Below are 24,050 nucleotides of genomic sequence, written 5' to 3' on the forward strand. Positions count from 1 at the left end.
ACCAGGGGTAAGGCTATGTGGGTTGTATTGTGTAGGAATGTCACCCACAAGCCACTTTGCTCTGTGCACTCGTACCTTGTACACATGCTCGCACTGTCCACCTTGCCAAGCAGCTGCTTCTCCACCTGACTCAAAGCTCCATTTCTAAAAGCTCACCTTCCACGTTAATGTCCTTCTCTGTCTTCAGCTTCCAGTTATCCATTTAATTACCTCCAAAATAATTGTGTGATGCTTTAACCCTTATAGAAATAAGTTTCCCATGTGGACTGAAAATTTATAGAGAAGATATCTTTATAAAAGCAAATATGCTATATCAGTATAAGATAACAAATACATTAAAGGGCTTTTGGCCTTTGTTATGTATAGATGACTGTAAAACTTAAATATGACTTTTCAAGGTATCATCTGCTAGTTATAAACTCATGTTTATTGGTTCCCCCCCCCTTTCTCTCACACACTCTCTCTCTCTTTGATACCAATCACATGAATGACCATAGCTAATAGAACTTCCTAGTGATTACACCCTTCACCTCCGTCAGACATGCTACAATGACCTCATCACACCGTTCAGGGACCCAAGGAAGATAACCTCTCAGACATGCTATGATGATCTCATCACACCGATCAGGAGGTAGTCTTGTTTCACTGACAAGGAGACACAAACCTAAAGCGATTACATAACTTGCTCCAGATGGTGCTCCTTGGGTCTATAATAAAAGCACATCCCATGCAAATAAACAGAATGGACACTTGACAATGAAATGGTAATCAACAGGGAAAAAAAAACTATCAGTGAAAGACTGGATGACTTTCAGCTACCTTTCAATGCATTCAAGAACTTTCCAAGTTTCTATAATGAATAGTATCAGGCTAATTTTCACACCGCTGAAAACACTTCTCTGACTTATAAAGTCTTTGCAGAAAAATATTATTTCCATGTATCTGGGGTCTAGTCATGGAAACAAGCGAGTGGTGTCCAGCTGAGATGAAAAGCTTTCCATACCTACCTACTTCCTATGACACTATGGAAAAAGTGATACTACATTTTATTACCAGGCTAGACATCTATTTGTTCTGTAGGATTTCATTATACATTGGCTTGGAGACACAGGGTTAAATGACATAATTCTTGCTTGTTCTTCGGGTTGGCTACTTATAACAGAAACTACAAATCATTCTGACTGAGAGAAGCCAGAAGCTTATCACTTTCTCACACTGAAAAGCTGGATGAAGAAAGGTCAAGGCTGTGAAGGAGCCTTCACAGTCATTTGGCAGCTTAACCAAGTTCCCTTTCCCCCTACCTTTCCCATGAGGCTTTTTTTTTTTGTAGAGCTACTGTGACAAATGCCACAAATGTGCTGGGTTGAAGCAACAGTCATTTATTTTTCATACTTCAAAAGACTAGAAATCTGCCATCAGTTTCACTGGACCTGAGGCACAGACACTACCCTCCCCCAGAGCTTCTGGGGGAAACTGGCTTCATAACCCTTGCAATTGTGATGCTATGAGCCATCTTTACCATGTGTACACAGTCTCTATAGCTGCCTTGCTTTTTTCTCTCTGGGCTAAGGCTCCCTCTTATAAGAACACATGTGGCTATATTTAGGATCTTCTGTGGTTTGGATGTCCTTTCCAAACTCATGGCGAAATTTAAATGTCATTGAGACAGCACCAAGACCAGGAAATGATGTAAGAAACAGTTCAGTTACAGAGGCACCACCCTCATGAAGGGGTAACATTCATTATCTTGAAAGGTTACTTATGTTAGAGTGGGCATATGCTTAGAATCTTTGCCTTCTAGCACGGACTGATTTCTCATGAAAAACCTAGCCAGTTCCCATAGAATTTACATGAACTTCTACTGTTATAATTTACCTACTGTGGTATTCTATTATAGTAGTAGAAAATAGGCAAGGATAGGCCCTCTGAATAGTGAAATATAATCCCTTTTCTTAATATACTGTATTTAATCCCACCTACAAAGTCCCTGTGTTTCATAAAATATGACACTCACAAGTTCCAAGACTAGCACATGAATATTGGGGGAGGATGGACACAGAAGGGCTATTTTCAGTCTATTGTAATGGATAAGTTAGCCAGTATAAACCCTTGTTTACCGTCCACCAGTCAGAGGTCAGTTGCATGGCCATATTTAGTTGAGAGTTATGCTAGGAACTAAAGTCTTTGCTTTTATTTATCATAATCTCAGGCTAGCTTAGAAGAAAGGGAGAGAAGGCATTTTAGGGCCACTAGCAATATCTGTTTACAGTCTATTATTTTGGCTACATAATTTATGTTTTTTCATAAACCCCCACTTCTCCATTCTGCCTCAAAAAGCAAGATAGCTAAAACATAAAGTCTCAGATTTTTTAATTGTTGAGCCATCACCTCTAATTCGTATGATGCTTTGTGTTCAGTTATCTGTCCCCCACCACCAAAGAGCAAGATGATGCAAAACATAGCTTCCCATCTGGCAAAATCAAAGTGGACAAGGGGACTCCCTTGAAAGCTGCGCCTTGTTGGACGGGAATTGCAACAACCCCCTTATCCTGGGCAGAGAGAAAATGCTTAGGTTCCCCAACCTTGGAGTGCTTCCAACGTTCCTTCCTGTTCCTTCTCCTTCACAGAGCCTCAGAAGCATTTCAGGCCATGCAATGTGCTTTTTGGACCTGCCTAATCCAAATAGCCTGCCTTGTGCCAGCAATGATTTGAAGTCATCAGGATGATTTGGGAATTCAATAGGATTTAGTTTTGTAAAAACATGGTCCCTTCAAAGACCTGGTGGGCTTTTCCTTTCTTTGTTTCTCAGCAGTCCTATGTCTATGTGACCAGAGACACAAGTCTTGTAGAACCACATGTTTTTAAACTGGGGTCTTTTAGTTTCACCTCTGGGCTCTGTCTTCTCCCTTATCTCTTGCTTTACATCGGCCTTCGCTAAGCCAGTTGAAGCACAGAGCTGGCGTGGGAATACAGTCTTCTCATCCTTACCACAGCGGGCTCGTGACTTACAGCAAAAACACTAAGACTACACGTATTTGGGGAAGGTGCTCATCATCCATGAGTTCTGACCCTTTGCATTTTTTAAAATTTTATTTAATTTATTCAGATTACAACTCAATTGTTATCCCATCACTTGTATCCTCCCATTCCTCCCTCCCTGACATTTTCACCTCATTTCCCTCCTTTAGGTCTATGACCGAGGGGGGACCTCCTCCCCTTCTTTATGGCCATAGGCTATCAAGTCTCATCTTGGTAGCCTGCTTATTCTTTGTTTGAGTGCCACCAGGCTTCCCTACCAAGGGGAGGTCATCAAATAAGGGGCACCCGAGTTCATGTCAGAGTTAGTCCCCGCTCTCCACATAACTGTGGTGAACGTCCTGTCCATTGGGTAGATCAGGGTAGGGGTTCGATGTTTTCCACTTGTATTGTCCCTAGTTAGTGCAATAGCAGACCTCCTTGTGCCCTGATCTACCCGTTATGACATTCTTCTTGTAGGTTTCTAAGTGCTTTCTTACTTACAGTTGCTTCTCTTGAGATGAAGTTCCTTGAGACCCAAACTACCTACTCATTAGGAGTACAAACGTTTAAAACCAGACTGTCCAGCTCAAGCCAGGCATGCCATGGACTAGCTGTGTAATTGACAGCTTCTTTCCCTGTTCTGCTCTCCAAGCCAAGTGGAATTAAAATAGTATTTACTTGGTTGATTTGTCTGAGAACTGAGATTCTTTAAACACACAAAATACTAGGTGCACAGTACATTCTGTGCACCGTGTAGGTGGGAATCGGCAGTCTACAACGTAATTGCTCTAAGATTGCCAACTTTTGTTGCAAGCACACTCAGGTACCAACTTAACTGCCTGAATTTATTCCTTTTGTAGGCTCATCATCTAAAATACCGAGTAACCAACATAAGACAATATACTGCCTCATTCTTGAAACTTCGTAATCAGTAGTCAGAGTATGTATTCTGCTATGACATCACGGTAACAGTGTAACCAGACATTTTATCACAGCACACCAAGGAGCTTTATATCTGGGCCTTATATTACCCAAATCATCAGGACCAATGCTTTAGGGTTTGTCGCAGCCCCGTTTCTAGGCATCAAATTCCTTATTCACAGAGCTCTGTTTTGTCTCCTCAAAATATATACCCTATGTACCTAAATCATAGACATGATGAAGGTAGTTATGGAACAGCATACTGATCATCCAGTCAGCCCAAGACATGGACTGCCTATGGGTTCCTGTGCTACCATCAACAAAACGCTTTCTTACTCACACAGTCTAGGGGGCTAGGCAGCCACCATACTTACCTCTGAGCTGCAGAAAGGAGGGAGGAGAAACAGTCTGTGCGCTGGAAGCTCAGTACGCATGTGTAGAACTTGTAGCAAGACCACACCTTGCAAGGGGGTTTGGGAAATGTGGTCTTGAGCTGGTGGCACTGCGCCAAACCTCAAATCAAACTCTGTGTTATCATAGAAGAAAGTGAAAACAAGCCCTACAGAGACAACCAGAAGCCTTTGGTGCATTCGCTGAAAATGATTCTTTCTCTAATGGAACACAATGTCTGTTAAAAATAATGCAGCGTATGTAACCTATTCAATCTCTACCTCTTTCCCTACCGCAAGAAAAAGTAAAACCAGTGGGTCCATATGCATTCAATAAAGACTAAAATAAAACCCAATAGCGTAGATCAAATGACAACTCTGTCTCAGCATAGCTCACAGTTTTTCCTTAAGATATAATTGTATTTCCTAAAATTGGAATCAATTTGCATGAGCAGTTTTTTTAAATAAAGGCCGAAATAGTTGCATATTTGTGTAACATGCGGTTGATGCAGACTCACTATTTTCCTAGAGATACCTATTTTTAACCCTTCCATGCTTCTTCAACTTGTATATAGGAAAGCTACTCTTTAAACACTAAATATCTAGTTTTAAATAAATCCATTTTTATTACTTTTGAACATGTAGAAAAAGTATGAAAGACTGAATATCTGTTATTATTTCCATTTATTAGTTTTTCTTTGTAAGGCAGAGAAGGAGCTGAAGAAACAAAACCTCAATAAATCAGGGTTTTACAGATGTCACAAAAATTTAAACTTGAAAGTTCTATAAAGTGTTTAAGAAGGAAGAAAAAAGTGATATATAAATGGCTTGCTTTGTTTCTTTATAAAACAACTTTGCTTCCTTTGCGCCTAAGTTTTTTGGGAATTTGGGAGGGCGGGTTGGTTGCTTTTGTTTGTTTTGTTTTGGGTGATATTCAGCATTTTGTGTCCTGATAGGAATTTTAATGAATGAAAAACAAAAGCACCGGTACCAAGCTGAGCCCAGCAGATGAATTGGGTAGGCGTGTGTATTCACTTTACCAACTGCAGACAAGTTCCTTGAGCAACTATGGGCCAAGTGTCAGTCAACCGGACATATCATCCGAGAGGTAAGCTTTTAAAAAATACTAGACACTTTTCAAATGTATTTCTTTACAGGACTAGAAATAAAGATAACTCCGCAGACAAATGTTTTACATAGTCCCTTGGGGACTCAGTAGAGATGGAAGCAAGGCCAGGCCAAGCCGGACAAGGCAGCTCCTCTGGGTAGTGCCTCCCAGATATGTTAGCTGTGATCAAGAGCTTTGCTGCAGCTATGAGGAGCTAGCCATGTCCTTTTGCAGTCAGCTCAGTTCATAAATACAACAGCAGCTCATCTATTTCTCCCTTTATATTAATGTGGGCAACATGCATTTGGAGCCCTTCAATATATATTTGACCCACAGTGGGGGGTTCCTGTTGGTCAGATAGTGCCCTATTCATTTTGCATGACTACTAATTATTTCTGTCCCTACACTCTTGGGCTTAACCACGTCCTGGAAGGACCCAGCCTTACTTGCTGGCACTTCTTGTCGAACTCTCGGTGCTTCCTCCATCAAAGATGACTTCATTACACCTGGGAATCTCCCAGGCTTAAAACTAGGGTGAGCCCCTTCCCACCACTGCTCAGCTTTGCCACCATGCTGCTGCCCCTCTCTATGCAGCACCACGGGTTCCCATCCACCCTAGCAGCATATGACTTGGCCAGAAACAATTTAGTCCAATAAATGAATGTCAAAATAATCTTCAGCAAGGGAAGTCAGGCCCACATCAAACAGTGGTATCAGCAGTAAACACATAGGCGGGCTGAGGTGTCCTCAGTGATGCAGTTGACACTCTTGACTCGGTGTGAGTGTTTTGTTCACACTTATAACCACGGTTACTCTTTAATCCAAGCTTTGTTTTCAGTGTATTATTCCCTGCCAGCTAGCCAAAGCTTGAAGGCAGTGTTTACTAAATGGTTGTTTAAATTAATTATAGGAAGTTATACAAGACATGACTTCATTCTATGAAAAAGAAATCAATACTATGTGGGAATACTACAGTCACAATATTACACATGGCTACATGTTTTTAATAATTCAAAGAGATACATGATATATTCCGTGAGATGTTAACAGCATTTATCTTTGAGTGGAAACGGCCATGCTGCTCAATGTATGTTCTCCTTTTTTCCTGCAGTAATTTCTTGCTTATTTTTCAAAATAAGAAAAACAGGAAAAGGTAACACATTTTTAATGAGTGGGTGCTCAGTGTGTGCTGTTTTCTGTAGCAGGTTTAAATTTTAATCCTCGATAACTCTGTGAGGTGGATAGCAGATGACATTTTATTGACATACAAATGGCAGAAACTTAGAGACGTATAGTAGTGGCCTAGAGCTATGGAGTGTCCCTTGATTTGAACATACATACAGGGTGGGCCCTGAAGGAATTGTTCGGTGTTCCTGCTGAATATTTAGGCAGTGATTCTAACATTACAAGGAACGCGAGCAAGAAACAGTCACTATGCAAACAAGGAAAAAAATAAAATTAAAAGATAAACAAGCCAAAGGAAAATAAAAATCAAAGAGACTTTTTAACAATCAGTAGTGTTTAAACCATTTAGGGGACTATATTTAAATTTTTATTTTTATTTTTTAAATGGCAGGCTTCTGAAATTCTATTTCAGAGTAACCCCCCACCCAGCCCCCCAGAGCAATCTCATTGTTAAAAATGAGTGAATATAGTTGCTCATTTCTTTCAATAATAGAGGGTTATGTTGACCAGCATTTTCTAAACTTTGTGACATAATTGCTTTAGTGATAAATAATTTTGCTGTCCTTTGGATATACTCTGCTCTTCCTTCGGATTCCAGGCACTTGGGCTACTTCACTATGCACAGCAAACAACAGCCAGCAACTTGACATTGCCTATGCTCTGGAACTCTGTTTCCACCACATAGTACAGCTCTCACTAATTTCCAAGACTCGCTGCCTCTTTTCTCTTACCAGGTGCCACTACTAACTACCCTGGAGATGATTTAAAGCCAACTTCACTGTCCTTTTATGGTAAGAGGCTGAGAAGCCAAATGTGGCAGGAGCCCTGGCCAATGCAAAAAAAAAAAAAAAAAAATCGTATGGAGAATGGATGTGCATAGCAGACTGCTTCCGGCTAGGAAAAACAACACATTGGTACTCCTCTGAAGTAGGTACCTAAGCAATCTGAAGAACCCGAGGTCTTCAGGGGTCGTGGGATCTGTGTTTCTATGCTACTGTACATACTGGCTTTGCTAGATCCAAGTTGGGACAGCATATTGTGCAATGCTCTGTGTTTCTTGGTTTTAGAATGTTCCAGAAACTCCTTACTTATGACAGAATAGCAGATGATGCACCAAACCAGTGATCGGGCTCCAGCTCTCTGTGGGCATGAGCAAGGTCACTGTACAGCAGTAGTGGCCTATATTTGCTAAAGACAGAGAATGGGGGAATCTAGATTTTACAGAAATGTCAAGAGACCTTTAAAAATATAACAGGAAGACATTATGTTTGATCAGCTAGGACAGAGGGTTAAAAAAGAACAACAGATTTGTTGATAGATTTTTTTTCTCATGTAATACCCCCTGAATATGGTTCTTCTCCCCTGTGCCTCGCAGTTCCTTCTCACCTGCCCTACCAACCAGATATTTCCTCTTTCTGTCTATCATCTGAAAAAACAAAACAAAACAAAACAAAACAACAACAACAACAAAAGACTTCTAAGGAATAATAATAAAATAAAATACAATGAAACAAAACATAACACACTAGAAAAGGACAAAACAAACAGAAGGAAAAAACCCCGACGAGAAGACACAAGAATCAGGCACTTCTCTGCACACACAAGAATTTTATAAAAACACTTAACTGGAAGTCATGATACATCCTTAAAAGACCTGCAGGTAAAAATAATATATATATTATAATATATTGTACATAAGCATAAAATATTACATTTAACATAATATAATATATAAGATAAAAATAAAATATAAAAGAGTATATATTCATTTTTTTACTTTTAGCTTTTTAGTTTAATATACATAAAATAAAAATAAAAATTATTTTCAAAAGAAAAGAAATGGAAAAGCCCTGGCCTTAGCAGATAAGGAACCTCCAAAGATGCCATTGATGTGTGTTATACTGTGTATGTTGGTCATCTACTACTGAATATGTAGCCTACACTTAAGAGTAGTTTGTTTACCCAGCAAAACTCACTTGCAGAAAATTAAATTTTCATTTGCAAGTGGTTATCAATTGGAGATTGCTTCTGGGTTAGGGATGGGGGCACGTGTCAATCTCCTAGGACCCCATCTGGTGCAGAACACTGAAAGCCTTATCCATGCTGCCTCGGCCTCTGTGAGGTCATATGTATAGTGATCTTGTTTCTGCAGAGGGCGTTAATTTCTTGATGTTCTCCATCCCCTCTGGCTCTTACACTCTTTCTTTCTCTTCTTTTAAGGAGTTCTCTGACCCCCGAGGGGAGGGATTTTAATGGAGATATTCCACTTATGGCCGAATGTTCTAAGGTCTCTATATCTCTGCATAATATTTCTTCTTGGTATTTGCTCCCATCTGCTGCAGGAGATGCTGGCTGAATAAGGCGTTGATCTATGAATATGGCAGAATATCATTACAAATCCTTTTATTATTACTTATTTTTTTAGACCAGTAGTATTTGATTATACTCTAGGTCCCTAGGCTCCCTGGTCTCTGGTTCTTGGTCACACAAGCATTGTTGGGTGTAGGTTCCATCTCATGGAGTGGGCCTTAGGTCAAACCAGCCAGTGGTTGGTTACTCCTACAAGCTTCGTGCCACTGCTGCCCTAGCACTGTTTTGCAGATAGAACACCATTGTAGAGCAAAGGGTTTGTGGCTGGGTTGGTGTTTACTTTTCTCCTTTCAGAGCCTGTAGAGTACCTTCCTGAACAAAAGCCACTAGCACATAGCTCTATGTTGGCACCAGTTCAACTTCTCCATGTTTAGTAAGTTGTGTAGGTGTTGTCTTTACCAATGGGATTTTACTACCAGATTGTGGAGAGCAAGCTATAATCTTGGCAACAGCTTGGGTTGTTTGGGGGGTTCCCATGGGACCTCTTTGGCAAACAAATTATTTAGATATAATCCAATCCCAGCCCTGGAAAGTTCACTGGTGTCAAGAGATGACCGGTTGAGCCTCTGTCTCCCCCACTATTTGGGAATTTCATTTAGATCACTGTCATATATGTATATATTTTAGGAGACTTCTACTGTATTAGGTTTCCATATTACTCCTTAAATGGCCCTTAATTTTATTTGCCTCTCCTCGTATTCCTCCCTTTCTCATTTTCCTCTCCCCTACCCTTTCTACTTGATCCTCCCATTCCAATCCCTCCACCTTCATTTTTCCATAACTATCTATTCTGTTTTCCTTCTCTAGGGAGACCTATCTTCCTCCTTTATTCCCATACCTTATACCTACGCTCTGTGGTTCTATAGATTGTAGCTTGGTTATCATTTGCCTAACAAATAAAATCCACATAGAAAGGAATACAAACCGTATTTGATTTCCCAGACCTGGGATACGTCACATAGAATGATTTTTTTCGTGTTTCATCCATTCACCTGTGAATTTCATGCTTACATTTTTTAAGGCTAAGTAATACTCCATTGTGTAAATGTAACATGTTTTCTTTAACCATTCATCTATCCGTGGGATGTTTGGGTTTTTTCCAATCTCTGACTATCAGGAATAGAGTAGTAATGAACATGATTTAGCAAGTGTGTCTGTGGTAAAATAAACCATCCCTTGGCTACATGTCTTAATAATGGTATAGCTAGATCTTGAGGTAGCTCCTGATCTTCCTGATGACTAAGGATACCGAACATGTCTTTAAGTGATTCTCAGCTATTTGGATTTTCTCTTTTGAGAATTTGCTGCTTAGAACTGTACTCATTGTAAAAATTTGGTTTATCAGATTCCTTTATATCTAGTTTTTGAGTTCTTATATCAAATGTGGAGTTTGTAAAAACAAACAAACAAAACCTTTTCCCATCCTGTAGGCTGTCACTTTGTCTGAATGACAGTGTCCTTTGCCTTGCAGAAGCTCCTCAGTTTCATGAGGTACTGATTATTAATTATCGATCTTAGTGCCTGTGCTAATAGTGCTCAGTCCAGAAAGTCTATTCCTGGGCCAATGCATTCAAGGCTATTCTCCACTTTCTCTTCTATCAGGCTCAGTGTACTTGGTTTTATGTTGAGATCTTTGATCCATTTGTGTTTGAGTTTTGTGCAGAGTGGTAAGTATGGATCTTTTTGGATGCTTGGAGTGAGGAGAGGCCATAACAGGTAGTTTGCTACAAAGCTATGAGTGAGATTGAGGTGAAAATCCACAGTTAAGCTACTTGCTTCCCAGGCTGGAGTGGCTTGTGTTGAGGAGTGGGATGGATAAAGAGATAATGGGGGAAAGGCAGATCGTAGGGGAAGACCTGTATGATGCACTGGAGGTGTGGGCAGAGAGAGGGAGAGAGGGGGAGGCCAGTCCTGCTACAGAACTAAACACAAAACTGTTGGACTGGACTTGGAGAAATGGAGGGAGGGGTGGAAATCTGAAATTAGCCCACTTGTTTCCCTGGTCAGAGAGTAATGTTAAATACTGAAGTAGTTTCTCAGGAAAAGTCTTTTAATTGAACACGATGGTAAAGCAAGAGATCCAGGCAGAATCTATTTTCTTTATTTTTGGGGGGCATGGGGGGGGGGAGAGGAAGGGGGGGGGACAGATAACAGAAACACAGTTCACTGAGCTCCAGAGACTGAAAGGTCTACCACATTTATTACTGTGGAAGTTCTCCTTGTAAGTTGTGGTTGCTGTTTCTGTTTTGTTTTTCCATTTGTGAAGCAGGGTCTTTCTAGGTGGCCCTGGCTAGCCTAATGCTTGCTATGTAGTCCAACTTGGCCTTGAGCTGCAGGCAATCCTCCTGCGTTAACTTCTTTTGTGCAGGGAATACAGACACGTGCTATCACACGTACACTCGCGTGGTTTTGTTCTTTTATTATCCAGACCTTGTTCTTGTATACTAATTTATTTTGTTTTGTTCGTTTTTATTTTTTTGACACTGTAACAAAACACTTGGCAGGAACAAGTTAAGAGAAAAGGACTTACTTTGCCTAGGAGTTTCTCAAGATTCCATCCATGATGGTGGAAGAGACCAAGTAGAAGTGGCCGAGTATGTGAGGTCTTAGTCTGTGATGCTGTACCTGGCAGATGGTCCACCCCGTGGTGCCTGACCAGGAACAAGGAGCTAGAATGGATCAAGTGGTATATAGAGCGAGCTGCTTCGGTTTGCAAGGCCACACCTTCCCGCGATCCTCAGCCTCCCAAAACAGCGCCACCAGCTGGTGAGTTTTCAAATACATGCATTTCCAGGGATTTAATAATACGGAACAATCTTGCTGACACCTTCTCATTCTTATCTTTGTTGAGCTGAACTGGAAGGGTCCTTATCGAAGGAGGGAGCTAGATTGCTAAATATAGTTCTGTTATTCTACTGTCGACCAATAAATGTTCACTTGTCCTGAGGTACTGTTCCTGCATTAAGAAAATGCCCACCAGAACATCTACAGACAGAAATATACAGGACTTAATTCATGGTTCTAGGAGGTATTTTTATAATAAGACTCTTTTGATTCATTCAGAATATTTATTTATTGTCTTTCTGTGCCACATTGCTTAACTTAAGGAATAAAATTGCTGTTTTAAATTACTTTACATAAATAACTTTATTCAGCTCAAAGGCATGCAAGTAAAATATCTGATTTCAAATTAGCTTTGCTCTCCCATCTGCCTAATTTCAGTTTTCTCAAGTAGCTCCATGAGACCTAATAGTAAGAAAAGGCATGGTTGGGAAGCTCAGTATGGGGTTTGGATCCAGGTCTGCTTTATTCTAAAAGCAGCTCGCATTTGCCTGGTCCTGTCTATCTCATAGGAATGTGGTGAAGAAGAACTGCAAGCAATATGATTGTTACCAGCAGTATTAAAACCTTCAAGTTAATTAACTGAGAAGAAGGTACTAGAAAATGTTTTTTTAATGAAGGCTAAAGTTATTTTCCTACCTTTTTGAACATTATTTTTATCTTTTAAAATTATAATATGGTTATATCATCCCCCCCCCCCTTTCCTTTGCTCCCTTCAAACCCATGTTGTTTACTCCATGTACCTACCTTGTTCTCTTTCAAATTCATGGCCCATGGCCTGTTGTTTTGTTGTTGCTGTTGCTGCTGCTGTGTTGTTGTTGTTTTTGTTGTTGTTGTTGTTGGTGGTGGTGGTGGTGTGTGTGTGTGTGTGTGTGTGTGTGTGTGTGTGTGAGAGAGAGAGAGAGAGAGAGAGAGAGAGAGAGAGAGAGAGAGAGAGAGAGAGACTTTAAATTCAGTATACTGTTACTTGTACTTGGTATTGGGTGGCCAAATGGTATGCTCTGTCTGTAGAAGAGTGTCTTGGCCTCTTTTAGCATCCCTTGGTTGCCAGTAGTTCTTTGGTAGGACTGAGCCCTTGTGAGCTTCCCACCATCCACATTAGCATGGCTAGTGTAGCCATCCTTGCCCAGCCCATGTTTGGGCAGCCATGCTTGTGAGACTTCACAGGTGTTGTTGTGACATTTCTAAGGGACACAGTCTCACAGCAAACTCCCTGATCCTCTGGGTCTTACAATCTTTCTGCCTGTCTTCTAAAATGATTTGTTATGGGTTTCTGAAGGTCCCTGTCCATTGGTAGTGGTTTTCTGATGGTCCCTGCCCATTGGTTGTGGTTTTCTGATACTCCTTACCTACTGGTTGTAAGAGAAGCATCCTTGATGAAAAGTGAAGATTACAGGTATATCTGAAGATTGGGAGCTAGGAAACTCAGGTGAGAGAACATGTGTTTGACTTTCTGGGTCTGCATTACCTCCCTCAACATGATCTTTTCTAGTCCCTTCATTTACTCTGCTAGATGTTAGAGATGGATCTCTTTTTCTACCTTAAAAAATTACTTTTCTACATTTATGAATAAATATGTGGCCTTAATTCAATCAAAACCAATATGATTAGTAGTTGGCTTTGGTGAGTTTCTTTTAATAGATTACAAATTAACATACTAAAATGTCTGTAGGAAATGAATGATAGTTCATAATTCATAGTCTTTAGAGTGTTAGGCTGGGGATATAGCTCAATTGAGTGTTTTGCCTAGCATGTGTGAGGCTCTGGCTTCGAGTCTTAAAACCATGCAGAAAGGGGACCTAGGTTGCAGACACGGCTCATTTGGTAGAATGCTTGCCCGGCATGCACAAAGCCCTTGGTTCAATCCCCTTCGTTCCATGCCCCAACCCACATAAAATAGGGGTGTTGGTTCCAACATTCATGAGGAGGAAGCAAGAGGATCATCACCAGGAGGTAAAGACCATGGCAAGTGTGATGCTAGACTACGTTAGAGACTGACTCAACGAGAATGGAAATTTAAAGAAAAAAAAATACTACGTTGATTCATTCCCTTCTGCTTTTTTATGTCAGTAGAGCCCATTAACATATTTGTCTAACAGATTTGGTTGAGGTTAGCCCGGGATAGCTTAGGAATGTACAGAAAAAGAGGTCACCACTCTTTGCCTTCTGCTCCATTTCAAAGGGTGAGGGAAATATAAGGACAGAGGCAACTGGAGATCACACAGTGGATTACCATAGAGTGTGGGTGGGCAACAATCATCATGAGTCAAAAGGGAGATACAACTACATGCCTCTGGATGGAAGGTAAAGGCCTCAGAGGAAGGCGAGGGTGCAGATGAGAAGAAAGAGGGGGCATCTTGTTGCTTCAGTGGCAGCACCTCACTCTGGTCATGAGAAGACTCAAGCCTTATGTCTCCCAAGCCATGTAATTTCGCTAAGCCTTAGTGTCTTTTGCCCTTCACAGAGGCCATTAATAGTAACTCCTTGCATGTTTCATATCAGGAGACGTGAGTTGCTGCCTGTACTGTGTACAGCACATGGCCTGACACTGAGCAAATAGCCAGGGACAATTAACCATCTTTTAAAAACACTGCCAGTATAGAACTTTCAGTAGGAAAAGAGGCTCAAGAAGGAGGAAGGGAGATAGGTCCAGGAAAGACATTGTGGGTTCTTTTGTTTTTGTTTTTGTTTTGTCTAGGTGGCATACTCTTGAATAGCAAGGATGCATATCTGAAGTCTCATGGAGACTTGATACTGAGAGAGCAGGGGTGCTGTGTCCATACGAATGCTAAAGTGAACATCAGGGATGACAGTGACCTGGGGAATCTCCAGGGCACTCTGGAGCCCCAGGCAGAAATCAAATAGCAGTCAAGGGAAACTCAAGAGAGGATTCAGGAGCCTGGGGGGGGGGCACCTCATGGAACACCCCTCAACCAGCAGCAGGGTAATCTGAGAACTGTCAGTAAGTGGATATTCAGTCTACAGTGTCCTCAATTTGGTCTAGGAATCTGACTCCCTTTGTAGGATGGCACAGAGAACAAACCACAAGCATCACAAGAGACCATAGGAAAGATAAATGTGTGAAATGGAACAGCGCTATCTGTGAGACAAGCAGGCAGTACAGGGTGTAAGTGGAGCTTGGCAAGCCTGCTGAGCTCGGCCCAGCCTAGGACAGAAGCAACTTGCAAGGATACTGGCCAGACTCTGCCTGATAAATTTACCAGGAGATCAATAGAGGGAAGGCAGATGATTATAAGTCTGTTTTGTAAAGTATCCTTCTCTGTTCTATGATCTATAAATAAGGTTTAAAATACATTGGGGGTGATACACTACTGAGATGGCTCAGAAGTTAAAAGCACTTGCTACTCTTCCAATAAACCCTTGTTTGGTTCCTAGCACCCATGTCTGGCTTCCCACAACCACCTGTAACTACAGCTCCAGGCCATCTGGGGATCTCTTCTGGCCTCTGAGAGCCTTTGTATTCATATGCATTTCCCCATGCAAACACACACACACACACACACACACACACACACACACACACACACACACACCCTTCTAAAAATAGCCCAGTGTGGTGATGCTGTTTAGTCCCAGCACGCAGAGAGGCAGAAGTAGACAGATCCCTGTGAGTTCGAGGCCAGCCTGGTCTACAAAGCAAGTCCAGGACATCCAAGGCTACACAGAGAAACCCTGTCTCGGAAAACCAACAACAACAACAAAAACCTTCTTTTAAAAATCTTATTTGTTGTACGTGTCACGATAATCACACTTTCTTACTAGTATATCATTTTACAGAGCATGTCAGTACCCTCCTTAATCCTTATAACACACAGGAAGATAGCGCTTGTTTTGTTCCTGATTTTGCAAATGAGGACAAAGTCTCAAAGGACTTTAAGTTGCATGCCCAGGGTGGCTCTGCTGTTCCTGAAACCAGCTGCCTCGATATTCATTCATATTCAGCAAACATGTAGTGGGCTCCTCTCCTCTGCCAGGCGCTTGGCTAGCGGCTGAGAATACAAAGACAGTGCTCCAGTGAATTCACAGAAAGCTGGGGGGAAATACATCCAAAAACAGGATTCAAATATAATGGGGTGAAAAACGCTACAAGGTTGCATATGCCATTGTTCCTGAGACTATGCATAGAGGGGGACTAGGAACCGGAGCTGCTGAGAGCAGGTGTCGCTTGAATCCCTTCTAGAAGGAACAAGTAGGTGCTTAGGAGGATGGGTGACAGAAAAGCTATTCTCGGCATGGGCACTGCACAAGCCAAGCCACGGAAGCTCAGCTTATGTGATGCCAAGCTGAGAAATTAGCAGAGGATGGCCTTGAGAGCTGCAGGTGGAAGGTGCAGAAACCAAATTCAAACCCGCCTTTGTAGGCTGAGCTCAGGAGCCCGAGTTTCCATGCTGTAAGTGGCTGGGATCCACTGGAGGATTTTAATTGTGTGAATGACAAGATCAGATTTGCTATTCAGAAAGCACAGCCTGGCACAGCTCAGTGGGTGGAATAGAAAGTGGTTACCCTGGAGACAGGCAGACCCATTAGGAAGCTCTGACAAAGATCCAGGAGAGAGAAAATGAGGATAGTGGTTGGAGGAGTGAGCAGATTCAAAGACATTTTAGAGGTGGAATGGATGGCCAGGAAACGTTCACTGAGTATTAACACCGGAGGAAAGGCAGACTCAAGAGGAACGGTGTGGTTTCTAGCTTGGGTTTCTATATGGATAGTGAATAATTAATGAAGATGTGAAGGGTGGGGCATTGGGCCAGTTGTGGGTGGATATGATCAATATACATTTGTTTCAATGTATGGAACTTTTAAAGAGTAAAAGAAAGTATTATATCAATAGATCAAGGTATGATATACCAAAAGAGTATCAGTTTTGAATGGGAAGCTAATGAATTCATATTCGACCTGTTGAATTTGATGTGTCTTTAGGACTTCTAGGTGAAGATGTCACGTGGTGAATGAAGTGTAAACAAATGGGAGTAAATGCTAAATCATGCTTAGCCATCTCCAACTATAGCATCTGGGAGCCATAGCTTTTACACAATCCATTTGCACCACTTCTGCAGTAAGTCCTAGCTCAAGCCTTGCTCCAAAGTACAAATTAGCATAGCAGCTCAGTAAACAATGCCTCTGAGCTTCTGGAAAGAAAGATGTTCAGTCACCATAGGCCCAGAATTAATGAAAAGTCACAGAAATAATAGCTCCATTCTCTAGTTCCTTTTGAACCTCAAATCGCTGGTTGGCAACAAGGTAAGGATTTACAGAAACTGCTGAAAAGAGTTTCTGGTAAATAGAGGACCAAAAAGAGTTTGCTTTTGATATCCGTTCTAACTAGACCATATATGTGCTTGTGCTGCAAATCCACTAGTTCGCATACTTGACCTGAATCCCTTCTCTAGTTGGTAAGTCTATTTTGATTTTGATCACAGGATATAATGTCTTGAGAAAAATCTTCTGTGGGAATTTCTTGTTTCTCTTTCTACTTTTTTTTATCAGCTCATATTACAGGAATTGGATGATACATAATTATATATCAGATATAATTTGCCTATATTTCAATTAGAAGATAATTCTTGGAGGTAAAAACGTATTTTTTTTGCTTAGTTGTGAGCAAATGCCAACAACATAAATTGCAGGCCTCACAAATGAAAATTGATCTTTCTTTAAGTACAAATGAATGAAGTATAAGACGAGAGAATTATCACTATCTATACTTGTTCAAACCACTTGGAAGGCCATTATTTGTTTCTAAATTGTGGTATATATGAAACAATCAATATCATAACTTTCTCCTTTTCATGCCCCACATAGAAGGGGCTAGGGGGGCTCTTTGGCCTTAAGGGTGCCTCTTGACAACGTGAACGCCACACTGAACTCTCATCACCAAGGTGAAACATGAAGACTGGAGGGATTATTTTATAGATTTTTGAAGTTTCCAAAATGTTTTGATAATGTTCCTGTTCTAGATATTTGATGAGCTAATAAATATAAAAATTTTAGAGTGATACAAAAACCTTCAAAACAGTACCTGTCATGTGACAAGTGCTCATAAACTGCGCGAGAATTGACTAGGTAGGCAAGATTACTGAGTTCCTCAAGGATTCCTAGCAAATAAATTATAAAATCCCAAGAACACCATCTTTAATTTCTAGTGCAAGTTCTTCTTCACTGTACCAAGCTGCACATTTACTCTGGGCAGATATGTTAATGATGACTGATGTGTGTAATAATTCTAAGATTGTTGCTTTGCTTTTGGACAGGGACCTACCTGAGGGAAACATGTAGGTATGCTGTGTGAATTAACCATCAGCAAGTGTGACTTTAACTCAGGAAAGCCCACCCTGCCTGTAACTGAGAGCTGGCCTAAGGAGAAGAGTCACAAGTAGCACCTTCCTCTTGACTTGATTGGCACTGAAGAGACGTCAAGCACCCGCATGACCAACCAAAAGGCTTCAGGGTGTTGGCAACCCACCTGGAGAACATGGAGTTTGATTTTAAGCATCTGGGGGTTGCTAGCATACGAAGAATACATGAAGGTTCAGAAATTACCTGCACTATCACCACACACTGTAGAGATGGCACTTACCTGAAATGGCGGCATGCGTTGTACAGACGTCACTCAATATTCAAACTGGAGGGAAAAATCACAAAACCTCTTGTTTCTCAAACACAGAGCCTCAAGCTGTCAAAGCTGTGGGGTCCTTGGAGACCACCCCAATTTAATTACCTTATTTCCCAAATGAAAAAAAAAAAGTCCCACTGTTCATGTAAACAGAAGAGAAATAAGCATGAATCTAGAATTCTTACTGGCTACCTTGTTTTAGGGGCGTAGAGAGGTCGTTAGACACCGGAGGAACATCATCTGTGTGAGAGGCACAGTGCGCTGACTAAATGCATGCTGAAATTCTCCCGTATAAACCCAAAGTCTTCCTGCTCCACTTCACATCCAGATGTTGGAAAGAAGCAGAGAGGTACTGAAAGGCAGCAGCCAGTCCCTCCTTGCTGTTCTTGCTCTGACCACATCCTGGTCAGGTGCCATTATTCACCGGCTCCCCTGACTCATTCTTCACACTGTCATCACTGGCTGTGACCTTCCTAAAGCACTGTTTCCCTTCCAAAAACACTCTAACAAGGCAATTTATAGCTGCACTGTGTTTTTCTAATAATGTTTTCTCTCCCCCTCTCCATCCGGGTAATCTATGTATGTCAGTAGCTCTCAATCAATGCCACCAGCTTGATGCTCAGCTTGGCTAGGGGCAGGAATTCAAGGGCTTTGAAGTAATTGATCTGCCCTCTGCAGGATCTCTTTTAAATAGGTGCTAGAACAGAAATAATTGATGTTTTGATTGAAACAGCGAAGGCTGCTAAGCCACGCCTCCCCCCCCCCCCTTTACGTGCCTTTTCCAACTAAGCAAACCCGATGAGTCCTGAGTGCATACTAATCCCCCACCCCACCCCAATCCTTCCTTTTTCACAGCTCCAAATGGATAGAAGATGATGAGAAGGAAATAGCTGGGACACAGAGCCAAACTTGTAGAATTTATGAGACAGTAACTCTGATCTTAGTCCCTGAGGAAGGACCTAAAGCTGCTTGGGGTGGCTGGAGCGTTTGGTTTTTCCGTGGGAGCTGTTGCATAAGCCCACGCCTCTGGACTTCCGGCTAACACAGCGAGAACATATATCTTGCCCTTCTCCAAGACAAGCTGCTAGGATAGCCTGCTTCTCCTGCCCCTTCACACTGAAAGATGCTTGTGTTGCTTTCTCTTTCACAGGAGCCATTGATGTTTATTCAGCACAGTTTAGATTCACCTGAGTTAAAAACAAAACAAAACAAAACAAAACAGTGGGTTGGGAAACACACTTAGGACCTCCTAGAGAGGAGCCAGGCTGCGAAACTTAATGAAAAGAAGAGCCGTTTAAGATAATTTAATAGACCAATGTTACAACAGTGAAGACAGAAAGAAAAACTATGAGCACATTACTTCGTAGTAGGTTAATAAAACATCTGCAACAGAGGCCTTATCTTCCAGTTAATGAATTAGATGAGTGATTTCATTATCATGTCACGTGTGTGTGTGTGTGTGTGTGTGTGTGTGTGTGTGTGTATCAGAGGTCAGAGGGAAACTTGTAGGAGTTGGTCTTCTCATTCCTCGTGTGTTTAGGGAACTGAACACAGAGCATCCGGCTTCGTGGCAACGAAACAGTCATAAACAGACCCACACCCAAGTGACCACATTGTAACTCATTGGCTTGGGCAAAATGACTACATCATCTGTAGTTGACCCACTCCCCAAACTACTACTGAAGTGGTATAAGGATTATCCACCGAGGGAGAAATGATGCGCCACCCCATGAATGGCAGCCAGGGTGTGTTCAACATCAAGAAAAGGTCTGCTATCTAAGAAATAAGAAGGATTTTTAAAAGTATGGCTCAATATGGCAGCCGTGCCCAAGCATCCATATTCCTACTATAATACATGTAGAACTGTAGTACTCACAGCAGTCAAAACAGAATTAGCCAACTGTCTGTCAACATATGAATCCCTTAAAAAAATATAGTAGAAATACACAGTGGAGTTTTATGCAGCTGTAAGGAAATATAAAATTGTGTCATTTTTAGGAAATAAATTAACTAGAGACTATTATATTTGGGGAGATAAGACAGGCTCAGAAAGACAATAAATTAATTGACTATAATGTTCCTCAAACAGCCACATATATAAAACAGTTGTAATAAAGATGTCATCACTGACAGTATTTTTCTTTTTCTTCCTCCTCCACAACCCTATGAGTCCATGTGAACTACCTATTTATAAAAAAACAAAAACAAAAACAAAAACAAAACATAATAAATGAACATTGAATCACACCTCGCTACTTCATTTAAAGGAAGCTATGCAGTTGATTCTGGTCCCTTCCAAGGTTACGAGGTTAGAAGTGAAGGTTTTGTATAAAGTATTGAACTTTACAAATGCAGTTGCTAGGAGACATGGGTGTGGATCTGTGATAGAGCACTTGAGCACTTGTTCACGAGCATACGGCCTTGAGTTTAATCACACATGCACACACACACAGGCAGAGACAGAGAGAGACAGAGAGAGACAGAGAATCATACTACTTCAACTTTCAAAAATAATTGTACAGGCAAAAACAATCACAGCTCATTATCAGAAAACTTAAGAGCTAAAAAGTTTAAAATACTAACCTTTGAGCAACACGGAATCCCTCCACAGGCATGCAAGAAACAGTCACTCAGTTATAATTGATAATCCAGTGTTGATGAATTAGGGGGCAAAGATTTTTGTCTGTTTCTCAGAAACAGTCTTATGATAGAAAAAATGGTTTAAAAGGAAAAAGCTGGTCCTAGTCTGGGAGGGGCTAGCTCACTCTGTGCACCCAGGCTTTTGTGAGGCATGCTTGGATAGAACTAACCCAATGAGACACGGCCTAAAGGAGAAATCCAGCAAAACACAAGTATCCAGAGCATCCTCGAATCCTTGGCCGAAGTGAGACTAGAACTCTGACTGGTATTATTGTCTACAATTAGCAGCATTACCTGAATGTGTGTGACTGAGTATCAGTTCTGTAAACAAAACAGACAGGTAGGCATGGCAGTGCATGCCTGCCATTCAGGCACCAGGGAGGCTGAGATGGAGGCTGACAGTGGCCTCAAGGCCAGCCTGATTTGGACACTTAGTGCCAGACTAACCTGGGCTATACACTGTGAAAGTTTATCTCAACTCAAACAATAAAGAGGAGGCATTAAAAACAACCCTGCTACCTAAGAGCATGAGATATTCAATTCTACAAGCAAAGTAAGTGTACTCCCCAAACAAGACTGCTATTTAAAACAAAACAAACAAAGGCAGAAGGTGGGCACAGGAAGGGTCATGCCACTACTAGCAAAAGGCCTAGGCTGCAAAGCGACTAGGATCAGCAGGCAGGATTGGTGGCAGTTTATGGAAAGCGAAAATGCAGGGTCTCAGCGTCCTTGCTCAAAAGTGCTTTTGAATTTCAATGGTCAGAGAGAGCAGAGAATTAAACCAAGAGCAAAGGCCTCTGGCCCCAGAGTGACTGAGCTGTCACCAGGCAAAGACTGAACACAAAAAAAACAGGCTTTGCGTTTACACTTACTGACAGTGAAAATCACACTGTAAGCTATGCTGTCTGTGAGCACAGGGAAGAACCACGAGAAGTCTTTGGGGTGTGATATGCTTTTCATATGAGACTAAGTAGGAGAGTGTATCTGTGCACTGAATCTAACTGTGCCTTTGCGCCTGAAAATGACAGCCTGCTGCTGCAAAGCTGTGATTTTCTGAATATATTCCCATTTCTGTTGCCAGCCTTGTGTTCCCTAGGCTGTTCAGAAAGAAAGCATTGTGGATGTCATTTTTTTTTTAATGCTCCAGTAAGCTTTTAAACTTGGCCCATCAGAAATAATGAATTTGCACGCGCGCACGAGCGCACACACACACGTCTTACCTGCTTCAATTTTATCAGTTCATAAAGAGACTGAAACTATTCAGAACATTTAATACAAAGAACAGAAGAATGGCTCCACATGAAAAATGTAAGAACTGGTTTCAACTCTCTTACCCCGTCTTGTCTTGTCGAAGCACTTTATCTGCGTGGATATTTTCCAGGAGACAAATCTTTCAATCAGAATATTTATGAGTTGAAGCCTGTGTCCTGTCAAATTGGGTATCAAAATGGCAAGTCCTGTAAAAGGACTTGCAAAGGCAGAATCCTAGATATTATATTCATTCCAAGAAAGGGGGGGTGGGGGGGGAGTGTTGAAAAGATTTTTTTTTTTGCTTCTAAATATAGAGTGTTCTTCTGTTAGGTACCCTCAGCACTGACAAAGCACATATTTTTGTTTTTTTTTGTGAATGAACAAAATGTAGATTTATACATCACATTTCACAGTACTCCTTGCTATTTCTTACCATTCAGGGAACGTATTTCCAAAATCAATATCTACTCCTATTTAGGTTTCTTGGAAGAGAAGAATGAAACTGCATATGAGGAAATGTTGCTGGTAATGAACTCCACGAAGAGATTTTTATACTTTCTCTTTGGCAGTCCATCCTGTGAAATAATAATGATGCTGGAGGATGCTTGCTAGCTGACGATCCCTTGCTTTCCTGTGCCAGGGAACCACCATCTCAGATGGAAGATGGAAGAAACCACCAAGAAGAACGGGCAACTGCTGCAAGCGGAAGCAGAGCAACCTAGTGAATAATTTAGTGACAGGATGCTACAGGAGGGACTTCGTCCAAGTGGATGCAGAGTAAAGGGGAGGGGTGGCATATTGTAGGGTTAATGGCTGACCTATTTGGAGTTGTAGGCAAAGTGCCGAGGCAGAGGCATCCGCAACATCTGTATACTTCCATTTGCTCTACATCTTATTATCACCTTTTCCACTACAGAGTGCCCTCTATTTAAAATAGCTGGACTTAGGATTTGTTTGTTTTACAATAATGCAAAAGTAATCTGCATTCAATAGAAACCAGACACTGGCTTTTGCATTTTGACCTTGTACAGTGAGAATGGCGTGTGAGACTACACTCTCTTGCAATAGTAAGCAGCAACAGTGAGCTGTATCTTCCAGGAGGGGGCATGACAGGTGATAGTGTAGGGGAGATAAGCTCTGTGTTCAGTCAGCTAGGCATACTAATATGCAGCAGTTTCCTCTTAATGATATTTCAAGTTGGGGGTCCCATTATAGTTTCCATGTAAAATGTTCCCCATGGGCTCAACTGTCTCCTGCCAGTAGCACTGTTTTGGGAAGCCTGGCTGGTGAAGGTTCCAGTCAGATCTCTATCTCCTGCTTGTCTGCCCTCACAAGGTAAGGGTTCCCCATGCCAGGACTGGAGCTGCCCATAATAGACTGTATTCACCTAAACTGTGAGCCAATAAGAACGTTCTCCATTTGTGTTATTCTGCCAGGTATTTGCTTACAACAACAAGGATAAGTAACGCAGATGAGTTGACTAGGATGTTATTCCAATCAAAGTCAAAAAGGTTTTATGCTCTAAAATATTCTCAGTCTTGGATATCTGCCTTAGTGTCTGACTCTATGCATTTCTTATGTTTCTTCAGTGCCAATAAGAAGGTCAGAAAATAAAATTTCTCTGAACTTACTTGACCATCTTCCATCACATTCTGAGAGTCATTTTTGTATTTCTATTCTTTTAACCAGGTTT

The 24,050-nt window shown here is 41.4% G+C and overlaps 1 long non-coding RNA gene across 1 annotated transcript; it reads left to right on the forward strand.

Moving 5' to 3' along the window:
• Positions 1–5,348: 5,348 nt before the first annotated feature.
• On the forward strand, positions 5,349–19,885 carry LOC311589421. The gene is made up of 4 exons (XR_014776546.1): positions 5,349–5,436; positions 7,356–7,412; positions 11,496–11,757; positions 18,105–19,885. It is a non-coding gene; the product is annotated as an uncharacterized lncRNA (long non-coding RNA).
• Positions 19,886–24,050: the final 4,165 nt, after the last annotated feature.

Source organism: Acomys minous (genome assembly GCF_964271855.1).
Source record: "Acomys minous genome assembly, chromosome: 18".
NCBI classification, from domain to species: Eukaryota; Metazoa; Chordata; class Mammalia; order Rodentia; family Muridae; genus Acomys; species Acomys minous.